Source organism: Papio anubis, chromosome 5, assembly GCF_008728515.1.
Source record: "Papio anubis isolate 15944 chromosome 5, Panubis1.0, whole genome shotgun sequence".
In the NCBI taxonomy this organism is placed as follows: Eukaryota; Metazoa; Chordata; class Mammalia; order Primates; family Cercopithecidae; genus Papio; species Papio anubis.
In genome coordinates this window covers 127,233,404-127,249,519 of record NC_044980.1, presented here as the reverse complement: position 1 = coordinate 127,249,519, position 16,116 = coordinate 127,233,404, and positions in this window count along the sequence as shown.

Genomic DNA, 16,116 nt, shown 5'->3' with positions numbered 1-16,116 from the left:
AAAAGTGGTAGTAATGAGGCCAGGCGCGATGGCTCATGACTGTAATCCCAGCATTTTGGGAGGCCGAGGCGGGCGGATCACGAGGTCAGGAGACCAAGACCACCCTAGCTAGCACTTGGGTGAGATCCGTCTCTACTTTAAAATACAAAAATTAGCCGGGCATGGTGGCTGCAGCGTCTGTAGTCCCAGCCTCAGGAGGCTGAGGTGGGAGAATATGAACCGGAATGGGGCTGCAGTGAGCAGAGATCAGCCATTGCACTCCAGCCCAGGAGGCTTTAAGTGACTGGAGATCCATTGCACTCCAACCAGGGCCGGGCTTGCAGTGAGCGAGAGATCACGCCATTGCACCTCCAGCCCAGGAGGCAGGTGGTGGAGATCGCGCCATTACGCTGGGCAGAGCTTGCAGGGAGCGGAGATGACGCCCATTGCACTCCAGCCTAGGAGCGTGCAGTGAGTGGAGATCACGCCATTGCACGCTAACCCAGGAGGCAGAGCTTGCAGGGAGCGGAGATCACGCCCATTGCACTCCAGCCCGGGCGTCAGGGCAAGACGGGAGTCTCAAATAAATAAATAAATAAATAAACAAATAAAAACGATAGTAATGAATATCTCCGTTTTGTTCCAGTTTTCAAAGGGAAAACTTTCACTGTTTCACTACGAAATATAATGCTTGCTTCAGTTATTTTTTTAAAAGACAGCCTTTATATGATCAAGAAAGCGTCTTTACATTTCCAGTTTGATAAAAGTGACTTTTAAAAAATTATTCAGGCTGGGCGTGGCGGCTCACGACTGTAATCCCAGCACTTTGGGAGGCCGAGGTGGGCGGATCACGAGGTCAGGAGATCCAGACCATCCTGACTAACACGGTGAAACCCCCATCTCTACTAAAAATGCAAAAAATTAGCCGGGTGTGGTGGCAGGCGCCTGTAGTCCCAGCTACTCAGGAGGCTGAGGCAGGAGAATGGCGTGAACCCAGGAGGCAGAGCTTGCAGTGAGCCGAGATCGCGCCACTGCACTCTAGCCTGGGCGGCAGAGCGACACTCTGTCTCAAAAAAAAAAAAAAAACCCAAAAACAACAACAAAAAAAAATTATTCAAGGCTGGACATGGTGGCTCACACCTGTAATCCCAGCACCTTGGGAGGCCGAGACAGGAGGATCACTTGAGGTCAGGAGTTCGAGACCAGCCCGGCCAACATGGTGAAACCCCGTCTCTACTAAAAATACAAAAATTAGCCAGGCATGGTGGCAGGCACCTGTAGTCCCAGCTACTTGGGAGACTGAGGCAGTCGCTTGAACCTGGGAAGCAGAAGTTGCAGTGAGCCAAGATTGCGCCACTGCACTCCAGGCTGGGCAAAGAGCAAGATTCTGTCTCAAAACAAAAAAAAAAATTCATTTAATTCAATGTTGAGTTTCATAAAATACTTTTCCTACATCCATTGAGATAACTGTAGTCCTTTAATCTGTTAATATGATAAATTGCATTAACTTGTTTTTTTGTTTTGTTTTGTTGAGACAGTTTCACTCTTGTTGCCCAGGCTGGAGTGCAATGGTGTGATCTCAGCTCACCACAACCTCCTCCTCTGGAGTTCAAGCAATTCTCCTGCCTCAGCCTCCCAAGCTGCTGAGATTACAGGCATGCACCACCAAGTTCGGCTAATTTTTTGTATTTTTAGTAGAGACAGGGTTTCTCCATGTTGGTCAGGCTGGTCTCAAACTCCCAGCCTCAGGTGATCCACCTGGCTCGGCCTCCCAAAGTGCAGGGATTACAGGTGTGAGCCAACACGCCTGGCCAGTTTTTTTTTTTTTTTTTTTAATATAACCTGATGGTCATATGTATTATCCTTTTTATATGTTGCTAAATTTTAACAATACTTTGTTTAGGGTCTTTATATCTGTGTTTATAAAGGAGATCAGTCTTTAATTTTTCCATTTTGACCTTGTCAGATTTGGGGACCAGGGTCATGTTAGCTCTATAAAATAATTTGAGGAAGATAACACCAGTTCTTTGGGAATAGAAACTTCTGAACTTCTAGAAGAGTTTGTGTAGGAATAGAATTTATTTTCCCTTGAATATTCAATATAATTCACAGGTTACGCTATCTGGGTTTGGAGTTTTCTTTGTGGGAAGATTTTAAATTATGGTTTCAATCTTTTTTTTTGAGACAGAGTCTTGCTCTTGTCGCCCAGGCTGGAGTGCAATGGTGCAATCTTGGCCACTGCAACCTCCACCTCATGCGATTAAGAATTCTCTTGCCTCAGGCTGCCAAGTAGCTGGGATTACAGGCACCCGCCACCAAGCCTGGCCAATTTTTTGTATTTTTAGTAGAGACGGGGTTTCACCATGTTGGCCAGGCTGGTCTCGAATTCCTGACCTCAGGTGATCCACTTGCCTAGGCCTCCCAAAGTGCTGGGATTGCAGGCATTAGCCACCGTGCCTGACCGGTTTCAATCTCTAATAGTTATAGGACTATTCACATTTTCTCTTTCTTCATGAGTCACTTGGTAAATTATTATTTCTGGGAATTTTTTCATTTCATCTATATGTTTTTATTGGCAATAAGTTGTTCATATCTTCTTAGTAATTTTTAGATGTATATGTGATCTCTTGTAATGTCTCCTTCTTCATTCCTAGTATTATTTGTTTATTCTTTTTTTCTTTGTTAGCTCACCCAAGTTTTGTCATTTTAATTAGTCTTTTGGAAGAAAAAAGTTTCATATTAAAAAAAATTATCGGCCAGGAATGGTGGCTCACGCCTGTAATCCCAGCACTTTTGGGAGGCTGAGGCCGGCGGATCATGAGGTCAGGAGTTTGAGACCAGCCTGACCAACATGGTGAAACCCTGTCTCTACTAAAAATACAAAAATTAGCTGGGTGTGGTGGTGTGTGCCTGTAATCTCAGCTACTCAGGAGGCTGAAGCAGGAGAATTGCTTGAACCCAGGAGGCGGAGGTTGCAGTGAGCCGAGATCATGCCACACTCTAGCCTGGGTAACAGAGCCAGACTCTATCTAAAAAAAAAAATTTCTATTGTATGTTTGCTTTTTATTTCCTGAATTTTTTCTCTTACATTTATTATTTCATCTTCTTTCTTTGAGAATAACTTCCTGAAATATATCCGTGGTTTATCCATTTTTAACAAGTCTTCTTTTAAAATGTATGCATTTATTGCTATAGATTTTTCACTAAATACTATCTTAGCTATATCCACAAAATTTTATTGTAATATTTTTACTATTTAAGTAGTCTCCCCGTTATCCAGAGATTGACTCTCTGTGGTTTCCATTATCCATAATTAATCACAACCTAAAAATATTAAATGAAAAATTCCAGAGGTAAACTATTCATAAGTTTTAAACTGTGTGCCATTCTGAATGATGCGATGAAATCTCACACTGTCCTGATTCTTGCCACTGGCGATGTGAATTGTCCCTTTGTCCACGGTATCCACACTGTATACACTGCCCATCTGTTAGTCACTTAGAAGCTGTCTGGGTTACCCGATGGACTGTCATGGTTTTGCAGTGCTTGTGTTAGGTAACCCTTATTTTACTTCATAATGGCCCCAAAGTACAAAAGTTGTGATGTTGGCGTATTGTTATAATTGTTTTAGTTTATTATTATTGTTATTAACCTCCTAGTGTGACTAACTGATCAATTAAACTTTATCATAGGTAGTAGATATAGGAAAAACAATCATGTACATAGAGTTTGACACTATCCGTGGTTTCAGGCATCTACTGGGGTTCTTGAAATGTAACCACCATGGATAAGTGGGGGACTACCGTCATCAGTTATTTTTCTTATGAAATGGTAGGAGTTCTTTACATTCTGGATACAAGCCATTTACTAATTATTTCATAAATATTTCCTCTTACTTTGTATCATTCTCATAATGATATTTTGATAAACAGAAATTTTAATTTTTAGTATGATTCAATTTGTGCATCTTTTTGCATGTTTAGTTTAATAAATTTTTTTCTATCCTGAAATCATAAAGTTATTTTCCTATAGTATCTTCTAAAAGCTTTCTATTTTTGGCTGGGTGTCATGACTCATGCCTGTAATTCTAGCACTTTGGGAGGCTGATGTGGGAGGTTTGCTTGAGTTCAGGAGTTCAAGGCTGCAGTGAGCTATGAGTGTGCCCCTGCACTCCAGCCTGACAACAGAGTGAGACCCTGCCTCTAAAAAATAAAAATAAAAACTTTTGAAAAGGCTGGATGCAGTGGCTCACACCTGTAATCCCAGCACTTTGGGAGACTGAGGCGGGTGGATCACTTGAGGGTCAGGAGTTCGAGACCAGCCTAGCCAACATGGTGAAACCCCATCTCTACTAAAAATACAAAAAATTAGCCGAGTGTGGTGGCAGGTGCCTGTAATCCCAGTTATTCAGGAGGCAGAGGCAGGAAAATTGCTTGAACTCGGGAGGTGGAGATTGCAGTGAGCTGAGATTGCACCACTATACTCCAGCCTGGGTGACAGAGCAAGACTCCATCAAATCAATCAATCAATCAATCTTTATATCTTTGCCTTTCTTTTTCTTTTGAGATACGATCTCACTTTGTCACCAAGGCTGGAGTGCAATGGCGTGATCTTGGCTCACTGCAGCCTCCACCTCCTAGGCTAAAGTGAGCCTCCCACTTCAGCTTCCCAAGAAGGCAAGCACCACCATGCTCAGCTAATTTTTAATTTTTTGTAAAGACAAAATCTCACTGTATTGCCCAGGCTGGTCTCAAACTCCTGGCCTCAAGCAATCTTCCCACCTTGACCTCCCAAGGTGCTGGGATTACAGGCATGAGACACTCTGCCCAGCCTAAAACCTTTTTGAAATATAATAATTCATAATGTTGCTCAAACTGTGGGAAAAATACTGGCAGTGTGTTTGAAGAATTTTACAGATGTTGGCCCCTCCCGTTTTGATGCAAGGCAGGCAAGCCCCCAAATTGGGACTTAGCCTGGGAGGGTTCTTGGCTTTGCCCAGGAAAGAAATCAAGGGCAAGCTGGGGGTGTTACACAGCAACTTTTTTTTTTTTTAATTTTTAAAAATTTTTTGAGATGGAGTCTCGCTTTGTTCCCAGACTGGAGTGCAGTGGTGCGATCTTGGCTCACTGCAACCTCCACCTCCTGGGTTCAAGCGATTCTTCTGCTTGAGCCTCCATCAGTAGCTGGGACTATAGGCACACACCACCACACCCAGCTAATTTTTTTTTTTTTTTAAGTCAAGATGGGGTTTCACTATGTTGGCCAGGACGGTCTTGATCTCCTGACCTTGTGATCCACCTACCTTGGCCTCCCAAAGTGCTGTAATTACAGGCATGAGCCACCGCACCTGGCTATTTTTGTATTTTTAGTAGAGATGGGATTTCACCATATTGGTCAGTTTGGTCTCGAACTCCTGACCTTATGATCTATCTGCCTCGGCCTCCCAAATCCCATGCTGGGATTACAGGCGTGAGCCGCCGCGCCTGGCCAGACAGCAACTTTTATTGAAGGGTGAGCTGGAGGAGTTAGCCACTTTTATTGAAGTGGCGATATTCAGCAGCAGCAGAGGTACTGCTTCTTGTGGAGCAGGGATACCCCATAGACACTATGCTCAGAGTAGCAGCTCAAAGGCACGTCTGCTGTCATATTTATATCACTTTTTATTAAATGCAAATTAAGGGGCAGGTTATGTAGAAATTTCTAGTAAAGCAGTGGTAACTTCCAGGTCACTGGATCGTTGCCATGGAAAGGGACAGTAACTTCTGGGTGTTGCAATGGCAGTGGTAAACTCACATGGCACACCGACAGGGCATGTTTTACGGAAAGCTGCTTCCACCCAGTCTCTATTTTAACTAGTCCTCAATTTGCTTCAGTGTCAGCACTCCACTTCGGGAGTGGACTCCCGACTCCTGCCTCACTTTGACCCAATTACTTCTAGGAATCAATCCTAAGAAAATGATTCTCAGATCGAGCACGGTGGCTCACGCCTGTAATCCCAGCACTTTGGGAGGCCGAAGCAGGCAGATCATTTGAGGTCAGGACTTCCAGACCAGTCTGGCCAACATGGCATAACCACATCTCTACTAAAAATACAAAAATTAGCGGGGTGTGGTGGCAGCAAACACCTGTAATTCCAGCTACTTGGGAGGCTGAGGCAGGAGAATCGCTTGAACCTGGAAGGCAGAGGTTACAGTGAGCTGAGATCCTGCCACACTCCAGCCTGAAAGACAGAGCGAGACTCTGTCAAAAAAAAAAAAAAGGAAATGGTTCTCAGTAAATAATAATTACTTCTAAAAAACAATCATAAGGATATTCATTAAACCACCACATGAAATAATACAAAATGTTAGATGAGTTAGATATATAGTAAAATAAAGCATCTCTACAATGAAATATTTTGTAGCTATTGAGAATTTATTATGGGATTCTGAGATTGCACATAATCCTTAACTATTATTTCACTTCATCAGAAATAGGTACATAACATAACTTAAAAATCAAATAAAATATTTTAAAGTCACACTTCTTTTTTATTTTATTTTTTTTGAGACAGAGTCTTACTCTGTCACCCAGGCTGGAGTGCAATGGCACAATCTCAGCTCACTGCAACCTCTGCCTCCCAAGTTCAAGCGATTCTCCTGTCTCAGCCTACCAAGTAGCTGGGATTACAGGCACCTGCCACCACACCCAGCTAATTTTTGTATTTTTAGTAGAGACGGGGTTTCACCATGTTGGTCAGGCTGGTCTCAAATGCCTGACCTCAGGTGATCCACCTGCCTCAGCCTCCCAAAGTGCTGGGATTACAGGCGTGAGCCACCACTCCTGGCTGAAGTCACGCTTCTAAAGAGCTTTAAATCACACATAGTAATGCTCACAAATGTAATTTTTTTATTGAGGTGAGGCTCATGTAAAAAAATTTGGTCTGGGTGTGGTGGTTCATACCTGTAATCCCAGCACTTTGGGAGGCTGAGACAGGAGGATCACTTGATCCTGGGAAGTCAAGGCTGCAGTGGGCCTTGGTGACAGAGTGAGACCGTCTCAAAAAAGTTTTTTTTTTCCTAGTATTTTGTTGAGGATTTTTATATCTATATTCATAAAAGATGTTGATCTATAGTTTTCTTTTTTGTTGTTTTGTTTTGTTTTTGAAGACAGGGCCTTACTCTGTTGCCCAGGATGGAGTACAATGATACGATCTTGGCTCACCGCAGCATCGACCTCCCAGATTCAAGGATCCTCCCACTTCAGCCTCCTAAGTAGCTTGGACTACAGGTATATGCCACCATGCTTGGCTAATTGTTTTGTATTTTTTGTAAAGATAAGATCTCTGTTGCCTAGGCCAGTCTTGAACTCCTGGAGGCTCAAGGGATCCTCCTGTGTTGGCCTCCTAAAGTGCTGGGATTATAGGCATAAACCATGGCACTTGGCCTGTAGTTTTCTTTTCCTGTGATATCCTTGTTGGATATCAGGGTAATACTGACCTTTATATACAAATGTTAAAGTCAACAATTCAGTATCCTTTAGTACATTCACAATGTTATGCACCCACCACCTCTATCTAGTTTCAAAACATTATCATCACTGCAAAAGGAAACCCTGTACCCATTAAGCACTTACTCTCCATTCCACTCCCTCCCACACACACCATCCAGCCCCTGGCAGCCACCAACCTGCATTCCATCTCTATGGATTTACCATCATGGGTATTTCATATAAATGGAATCATATAAGACCTTTTATGTCTGGCTTATCACTTAGCCCAATGTTTTTGAGGTTCATCCATGTAGAATGTGGCAGTATTTCATTCCTTTTTTATGGATGATTAGTCTTCCATTGCAGCTCACAAGAGTAATTTTAACATTAAAAAACAACAAAACGGCATACCAAGCTCCATATAGAACATGATGTCAATTTTGTATTTTAACATTTATAAGCATATAAAAAAATGGGAAGAAAATATGCCCAAATATTAACAGTGTAGCCAGGAGTGGTGGCACATGCCTATAATCCCATTCTCTAGGATGGCTGAGGCACGAGAATTGCTTGAACCCAGCAGGTGGAGGTTGCAGTGAGCCAAGATTGCACTACTTCACTGCAGCCTGGGTGACAGAGCAATACTCTGTCTCAAAAAAATTGATTAATTGGCCGGGCGCGGTGGCTCACACCTGTAATCCCAGCACTTTGGGAGGCCGAGGCGGGCGGATCACCTGAAGTTGAGAGTTCAAAACCAGCCTGACCAACATGGAGAAACCCCGTCTCTACTAAAAATACAAAATTAGCCGAGCATGGTGGCTCATGCCTGTAATCTCAGCTACTCAGGAGGCTGAGGCAGTAGAATTGCTTAAACCTGGGAGGCAGAGGTTGCGGTGAGCAGAGATCGTGCCATTGCACTCCAGCCTGGGCAACAAGAGCGAAACTCCGTCTTAAAAACAAAATTGATTAATTAATTAACAGTGGTTACCTCTATATAGCAGGATTATGAGTAATTTTAGTTATACTTTTCTATATTTTCTTGTTTTTATGATGTAAAAAAATAAATCATTTAAAAAGATAAACAGGGAGGCTGGGCGCAGTGGCTCACACCTGTAATCCCAGCACTTTGGGAGGCTGAGGTCAGCGGATCACCTGAGGTCAGGAGTTTGAGACCAGTCTGGCCAACGTGGTGAAACCCCATCTCCACTAAGAAAAAATGCAAAAATTAGCGTACCTGTAATCCAAGCTACTAGGGAGGCTGAGGCAGGAGAATCGCTTGAACCCAGGAGGTGGAGGTTGCAGTAAGCCAAGATCGTGCCATTGCACTCCAGCCTGGGTGACAAGAGCAAAAGTCTGTCTTAAAAACAAATAAACAAACAAACAAAAAACAGGAGGGAACAATTCCCAATTTATTGTATAAGGTCAAGTATTAACCTGGCATCAAAAGTAGATAAGGATATTACAAGAGAATAAAACTACAGACCAATATCTCTTACGAATGCAGACATTAAAATCCTCAACAAAATACTAGCTAATCCAGCCATTTCTGAAAAGCTTCATACACTATAACCAAGTGGATTTGTTCCAGGAATACAAGGTTGGTTTAACATCAAAAAATCAATTAATGTGATACACGATATCAGTAGAAATAAGGACAAGATATCAGTAGAAATAAGGACAAAACCCACATGACAATTTCAATAGCATTTGACAAAATTCAACAATCCTTCATGATAAAAACACTCAACAAACTAAGACTAGAAAGGAACTTTCTCAGCCTGATGATAAAGGTCATCTAAAAACTCTAACATCCTATTTAATGATGAGAGATTAAATGCTTTCCTCCTAAGATCAGGAACAAGACAAGAATATCTACTCTTACCACAAATATTCAACATTGTAGTGGAAATTCTAGTCAGGGCAATTAGGCAAGAAAAAGAAATAAAGGGCATCCAGACCACAAAGGAAGAAATAAAACGATCTCTTTTCACAGATGGCATAGTCTCATATGTAGAAAATCCTATAGAATCCACCAACTATTAGAATTAATAAACAAGTTCAGCAAGGTTGTAGGATAAAAGATTAATATACAAAAGTCAATTGTATTTCTATATACTAGCAATATAATCCAATAACAAATTAAGAGAACAATTTAAAAAACCAAAATATTTAGGAATAAATTTAACCCAGAAAGTACAAGACTTATATATCAAAAACTACAAAACATTTCTGAAATAAAGAAGATCTAAATAAATGGAAAGAAATATTCATGGATCAGAAGACTTAATGTTGCTGAAATGGCAATATTCACTACATTGATCTACAGACACAACGTAATACCCATGGAATTCCAACTGGTTTATTTGTAGAAATTGACAAGTTAATCCTAAAGGTCATACGGAAACGCCAGGGAACCAGAATTGGCAAAATAATCTGAAAAAACAGTTGGAGGACTGCCACTTCTCACTTCCAAAACTTACAGCAAAGCTACAGTAATTACAACTTTGTGGTATTGGTGAAGGATTAGACACAGATCAATAGGATAGAACCAAGAATCCAGAAATCGGCCCTTATATTTAAGGTCAACGGATTTTTTTTTTTTTGGAGATGGAGTTTCACTCTTGTTGCCCAGGCTGGAGGGCAATGGCACGATATCGGCTTACCACAACCTCTGCCTCCTGGGTTTAATTGATTCTCCTCCCTCAGCCTCCCAAGGAGCTGAGATTACAGGCATGCACCACCATGCCTGGCTAATTTTTGTAATTTTAGTAGAGACGGGGTTTCACCATGTTGGCCAGGCTGGTCTCAAATGCCTGACCTCAGGTGATCTGCCCACCTTGGCCTCCCAAAGTGCTGGGATTACAGGCATGAAACACAGCACCTGACCCGGTCAACTGATTTTTGACAAAGATGTCATAACAATTCAATGGGGGAAATAATAATCTTTTCAATGAATAGTGCAGAGACAACTAGATATTCACATGCAAAAGAATAAAACTGGGGCCGGGGCGGTGGCTCACACCTGTAATCCCAGCACTTTGGGAGGCCAAGGTGGGCAGATCACCTAAGGTCAGGAGTTCGAGACCAGCCTGACCAATGTGGTGAAACCCTGTCTCTACTACAAATACAAAAATTGCCGGGCATGGTGGCACATGCCTATAGTCCCAGCTACTTGGGAGGCAGAGGTTGTGGTGAGCCGAGATTGCACCACTGCACTACAGCCTGGGCAACAGAGCGAGACCCTGTCTCAAAAAAAAAAAAAAAAAGAATGAAAGTGGACTACTGTCTCATACCATATGCAAAAAATAACTCAAAATGGATCAAAGACTTAAGTGTGAGAGCTAAAACTCTATAACGCTGACATTGTTTGGCTGTGTCCCAACCAAAATCTCATCTTGATTTCCCATATGTGTGGGAGGGACCTGATGGTAGGTAATTGAATCATGGGGGCAGGTCTTTCCCATGTTGTTCTCATGATAGTAAGTCTCACGAGATCTGATGGCTTTATAAAGGCAGAGTTTCCCCGCACAAGCTCTCTTTTTGCCTGCTGCCATCCACGTAAGATGTGACTTGCTCCTCCTTCCTTTGACCATGATTGTGAGGCCTTCCCCAGCCACATAGAACTGTAAGTCCAATAAACCTTTTTCTTTTGTAAATTGCCCAGTCTTGGGTATGTCTTTATCAGCAGCATGAAAATGGACTAATACAAATTCTTAGAAGAAAATATAGGTGTAAATCTTTATCTGGATTCATCAATGGTTTCTAAGCTATGAAACCAAAAGCACAAGCAAAGAAAAAATAGATTGGTTGGGTACGGTGGCTCACGCCTATAACCCTAGCACTTTGGGAGACTGAGGTGGGGATCACTTGAGCTCAGGAGTTCAAGACCAGCCTGGGCAACATGGTGAAGCCCTGTGCCTACAAAAAATACAAAAAATTAGCTGGCTGTGGTGGCCCATGCCTGTAGTCCCAGCTACAGGAGGGCTGAGGTGGGAGAATTGCTTGAGCCCAGAAGGCTGAGGCTGCAGTGAGCCAAGGTTGTGCCACTACACTCCAGCCTGTGTGACAAAGTGAGCCCCTGTCTCAAAAAAAAAAAAAAAAGAAAAAAATCGTTAAATCGGACTTCATAAAAATTAAAAATTTGCTGCAGCAGATGACATCACTAAGAATGTGTAAGACAATCTAGAAAAGTCTTACAAGTCATATATCTGACAAGAGACTTGTATCTAAAATATGTAAAAAACTCTTATAACTCAATAATGAAAAGACAACCCAGTTTTTAAAAATGGGCAAATGATCTGAATAGACATTTCTCCAAAGAAGATATACAAATGGCTAATGAAAATAAACTCAAGGGCTGGGTGCAGTGGCTCACACCTGTAATCACAGGCCTTTGGGAAGCCAAGGTCGCAGGATTGCTTCAACCCAGGAGTTGGAGACCAGCTTGGGCAACATAGTGAGACTCCATCTTTACAAAAACTTACAAATAAATAAATAAAAAGAAAATATACTCAATATCGTTAGCCATCAGGCAAATGCAAATCAAACCATATTTAGATACCAATCATACCACTATGATGGCTACATTCAAAAGGACAGAAAATAACAAGTGTTGGCAATGATGTATACAAATTAGAAACCTCACACACTGCTGGTAGGAATGTAAAATGGTGCAGGTGCTTTGGAAAACAATCTGAACAGTTCTCCCACAGCTTAATCATAGAGTTACCATATGACCCAGCAATTCTACTCCTGGGTATATACCCAAGAGAAATGAAACCATATGTTCACACAAAAACTTACACATTAATGTTCATAGCAGTGTTATTCGTAATATCCAAAAAGTAGAAATAATCCAAATTTTTGTGAACAGATAGATAAAATGAGGTATATCCATACAATAGAATATTACTTATCTATAAAAAGGAATACAATTCTAATATATGCTACATCATGAATGAATCTTCAAAACATATAAGTGAAAGTCACAAAAGACCACATATTGTATGATTCCATTTAAAGAAAATGTCCAGGCGGGGTGCGGCGGCTCATGCCTGTAATCCCAGGACTTTGGGAGGCTGAGGCAGGTGGATCACCTGAGGTCAGGAGTTTGAGACCAGCCCTGACCAACATGGAAAAACCCTGTCTCTACTAAAAATACAAAATTAGCCAGGCATGGTGGCGCATGCCTGTAATCCCAGCTACTCAGGAGGCTGAGGCAGAATAGCTTGAACACGGGAGTAGGAGGTTGTGGTGAGCTGAGATCGTGCCATTGTACTCCAGCCTGGGCAAGAAGAACGAAACGCTGTCTCAAAAAAAAAATATCCAGAATAGGGAAATCCACAAAGATGGAAAGTAGATTAGTGGTTACTTAGGGCTGGAGGTGGGGCATAAGGGGGAAAGTGGAGTACCTGCTAATGGGTATATATACGTATATAAAATATTATATATATGTATATACACACATATATATATATATTTTTTTTTTTTGAGATGGAGTCTCACTCTGTTACCCAGGCTGGAATGCAATGGTGTGATCTCAGCTCACTTCAGCCTCTGCCTCCTGGGTTCAAGCAATTCTCGTGCCTCAGCCTCCAGAGTAGCTGAGATTACAGGCGCCCCAAATCACGCCCAGCTAATATTTGTATTTTAGTAGAGGTGGGGTTTCACCATGTTGGTCAGGCTAGTCTCGAACTCCTGACCTCAAATGATCTGCCTGCCTTGGCCTCCCAAAGTGCTGGGATTACAGGCATCAACCACCACATCCAGCCTGGGTATAGTTTTTTGAGGAGGGGGTGTGATGAAATGTTCTAACATTGATTGTGGTAATGGTTGCACACTCTGAATATTTGAAAAACCACTGACTTGTACACTTTGGATGAATAATATGTGAATTATATCTCAAGCTGTTATTAAAAAAAAAAATCAATGGATCTGAAAGCTAGGAGGTGTCTGGTGATGCCAGCCACAGCCATTTCAGTGTGATGTAGGGGCACCGGAGAGTAGCAGGCTGAGGAGTACATTGGAGCAAGGAGGAAAGGAAGATACAAGAAGACTCAAGAGACTCAGCTGGCCATGGAGGCAGAAGTGAGGCTTGGTGGAAGGGAGGGCCTAAGGGTTTGTATCCTGCAGGCCCCCATAAGACACCATTACAATCCTTAGCCTGAGATTCAGTGCCTCAAAGAAGCTGGTAAAGCTAACCCCATGGGCCTCTCCAGCCTTCTCTCCAGATGCTGTCCAGACTGGCCAGGCCGGTCCTCTTGTCTATACCGCTAAAACTTAGTCGCAGGCCGGGCGCGGTGGCTCAAGCCTGTAATCCCAGCACTTTGGGAGGCCGAGACGGGTGGATCACAAGGTCAGGAGATCGAGACCATCCTGGCTAACACGGTGAAACCCCGTCTCTACTAAAAAATACAAAAAACTAGCCGGGTGAGGTGGCAGGCGCCTGTAGTCCCAGCTACTCGGGAGGCTGAGGCAAGAGAATGGCGTGAACCCGGGAGGCGGAGCTTGCAGTGAGCTGAGATCCGGCCACCGCACTCCAGCCTGGGCAACAGAGCGAGACTCCGTCTCAAAAAAAATAATAATAATAAATTAAAATAAAATAAAATAAAATAAAACTTAGTCACCTGCAAGGGCTTACCACACCCCACCTCATCTTGGAGCCCTTCCCTGGAGATGCCATCTCCCGCTGACCTCTCCCATCTCAGCCTGCTTTCACACTGCATACGAGAGGGCATCACCATGCCATATTTTATAGTTTCTACATGTAACTCGCAAGCATGCAGAGGATGCAGGCGTATACACACTGCTTTCCCAGACTCTGAGGACAAGGGGATCCAGGCATGGTTCCAGCCTGTATGTCCCTGGCTCTTATTCCCACTTGATCAAGCAGGGATCCTACAGCCCCTTACATGATACCCTAAGAATTTCTGGGAGCCCCAGGAAATGCTGCAGGTGACTTTTTTTTTTTTTTTTTTTTTGAGACGGAGTCTCACTCTGTCGCCCAGATTGGACTGCAATGGTGCAATCTTGGCTCATTGAAACCTCCACCTCCTGGGTCCAAGCGATTCTCCTGCCTCGGCCTCCTGAGTAGCTTGGATTAAAGGCATGAGGCACCATGCCTGGCCACAATTTTTGGAACAAGTCCAAGAAGGCACCATGTCTACAGTCCCTTTCCTCTGCTGCTCTTCTGGTCATCCTCTGCCTCCCAGCTGAGGTGCAGGACTTGCTGGCGCTGGATGCATTTTGTCAGAAAGGTCGCTGAGCAGCTCAGCTTGGGTGCTACTGCCTTGCCAAGTTGGTAATGAGAAAGCCCATGTTTGGGGGCCAGCTTTGTTCTTGTGCTTTTTGTAGAGTCAGATATGAGGCCACATACCGTTCAGCTGAGGATTTGGCCTAGTGTAGGAACCACACTGAATTCAGCCTCAAGCTGCACCCCCTGCCACAACCTCTGATCAATATGTTCTCTGCAGAGACCATGGGATTCCCCAACCATGGCCACGAATCCCAGAATGACTGAGGCTGAGTTAAGGATCTGATTTAGGGAGCATGAGATTGCCTGGGGTCTGGGACCCAGAACCTTGAGACATCTGCCAGACTTAATTCATTTAACATTTTCTTATACCATTGTCCTTGATCCAGGTTTGTCCAGGCTGGCTTCCTTTTGAGGAAATAATGATTGAACCTGGGTTTCTGGGAAGAGCCATGTTTTCTTCAGTGTCTACATGTATCCACTCATTCCACCTGAGCTAGAGCCAGCAAGTAAGAACTACTTATTAATCCTTGGGTTCCAATGTTTTCAGAAGAGCACAAGTCCCATGAGGTTGGGGTTAAGGTGTGAGGAGGCCTTCTGAATACCCTGTCCCTCTTTTAAGATGCTCATTAATTAGCATATGAAACAAAAGCTTTGGTAAAGCCTGGACTATATAGTGTTTAGCTTTTTCTTTTCTTTTCCTTTTTTTTTTTTTTATTTTGAGACAGGGTTTCACTCTGTGAGCTGAAGTGCAGTGGCACAATCATAGCTCATTGCAGCCTCAACCTGGGCCCAGGCTTACGTGAGCCTCCCACCCCAGGTTCCTGAGTAGCTGGGACTACAGACGTGTGCCGCCACGCCCAGCTAATTTTTAAAATTTTTGTAGAAATGGGGTTTCACCATGTTGCCCAGGCTGGTCTCAAACTCCTGGGCTCAAGTAATCCTTCCGCCTCGGCCTCCCAAAATGCTGGGATTGCAGGCATGAGCCCCTGCACATGGATTAGCTTTCTTGAACAGTGTTTGTCAAATACATTTGTCCACAGGACACTTTTTTGTTCACCCCACCCACGATCACTCAGGAGCACATTTTGGGAAATGCTCACCCCTACAATAAAGTCCAGAATCTGTAGCTGGCACTCTGGCCCCAGCCTACGAGTCTCAGCCAACCCGTCTCCTCTCCTCCCAAAGGAACTCCTCTCCATATCTTACAAGGCATAGTCCACAGCTGCCTCCACCTGCTGGGGTGCCAGTGTCCCTGGGCCACCTGTGTCCTCTCCCCACCTCGTAACCACAGCCTCCTGCTTAACACTGAGGATCCTTGAGTATCCCTGGATGCCTGTCCTCCCTCATCACCTTTTTGAGGGCATTCCTGCACCTCTGAATTGCCGCCATGAGGCCATGGGACACCACATTTG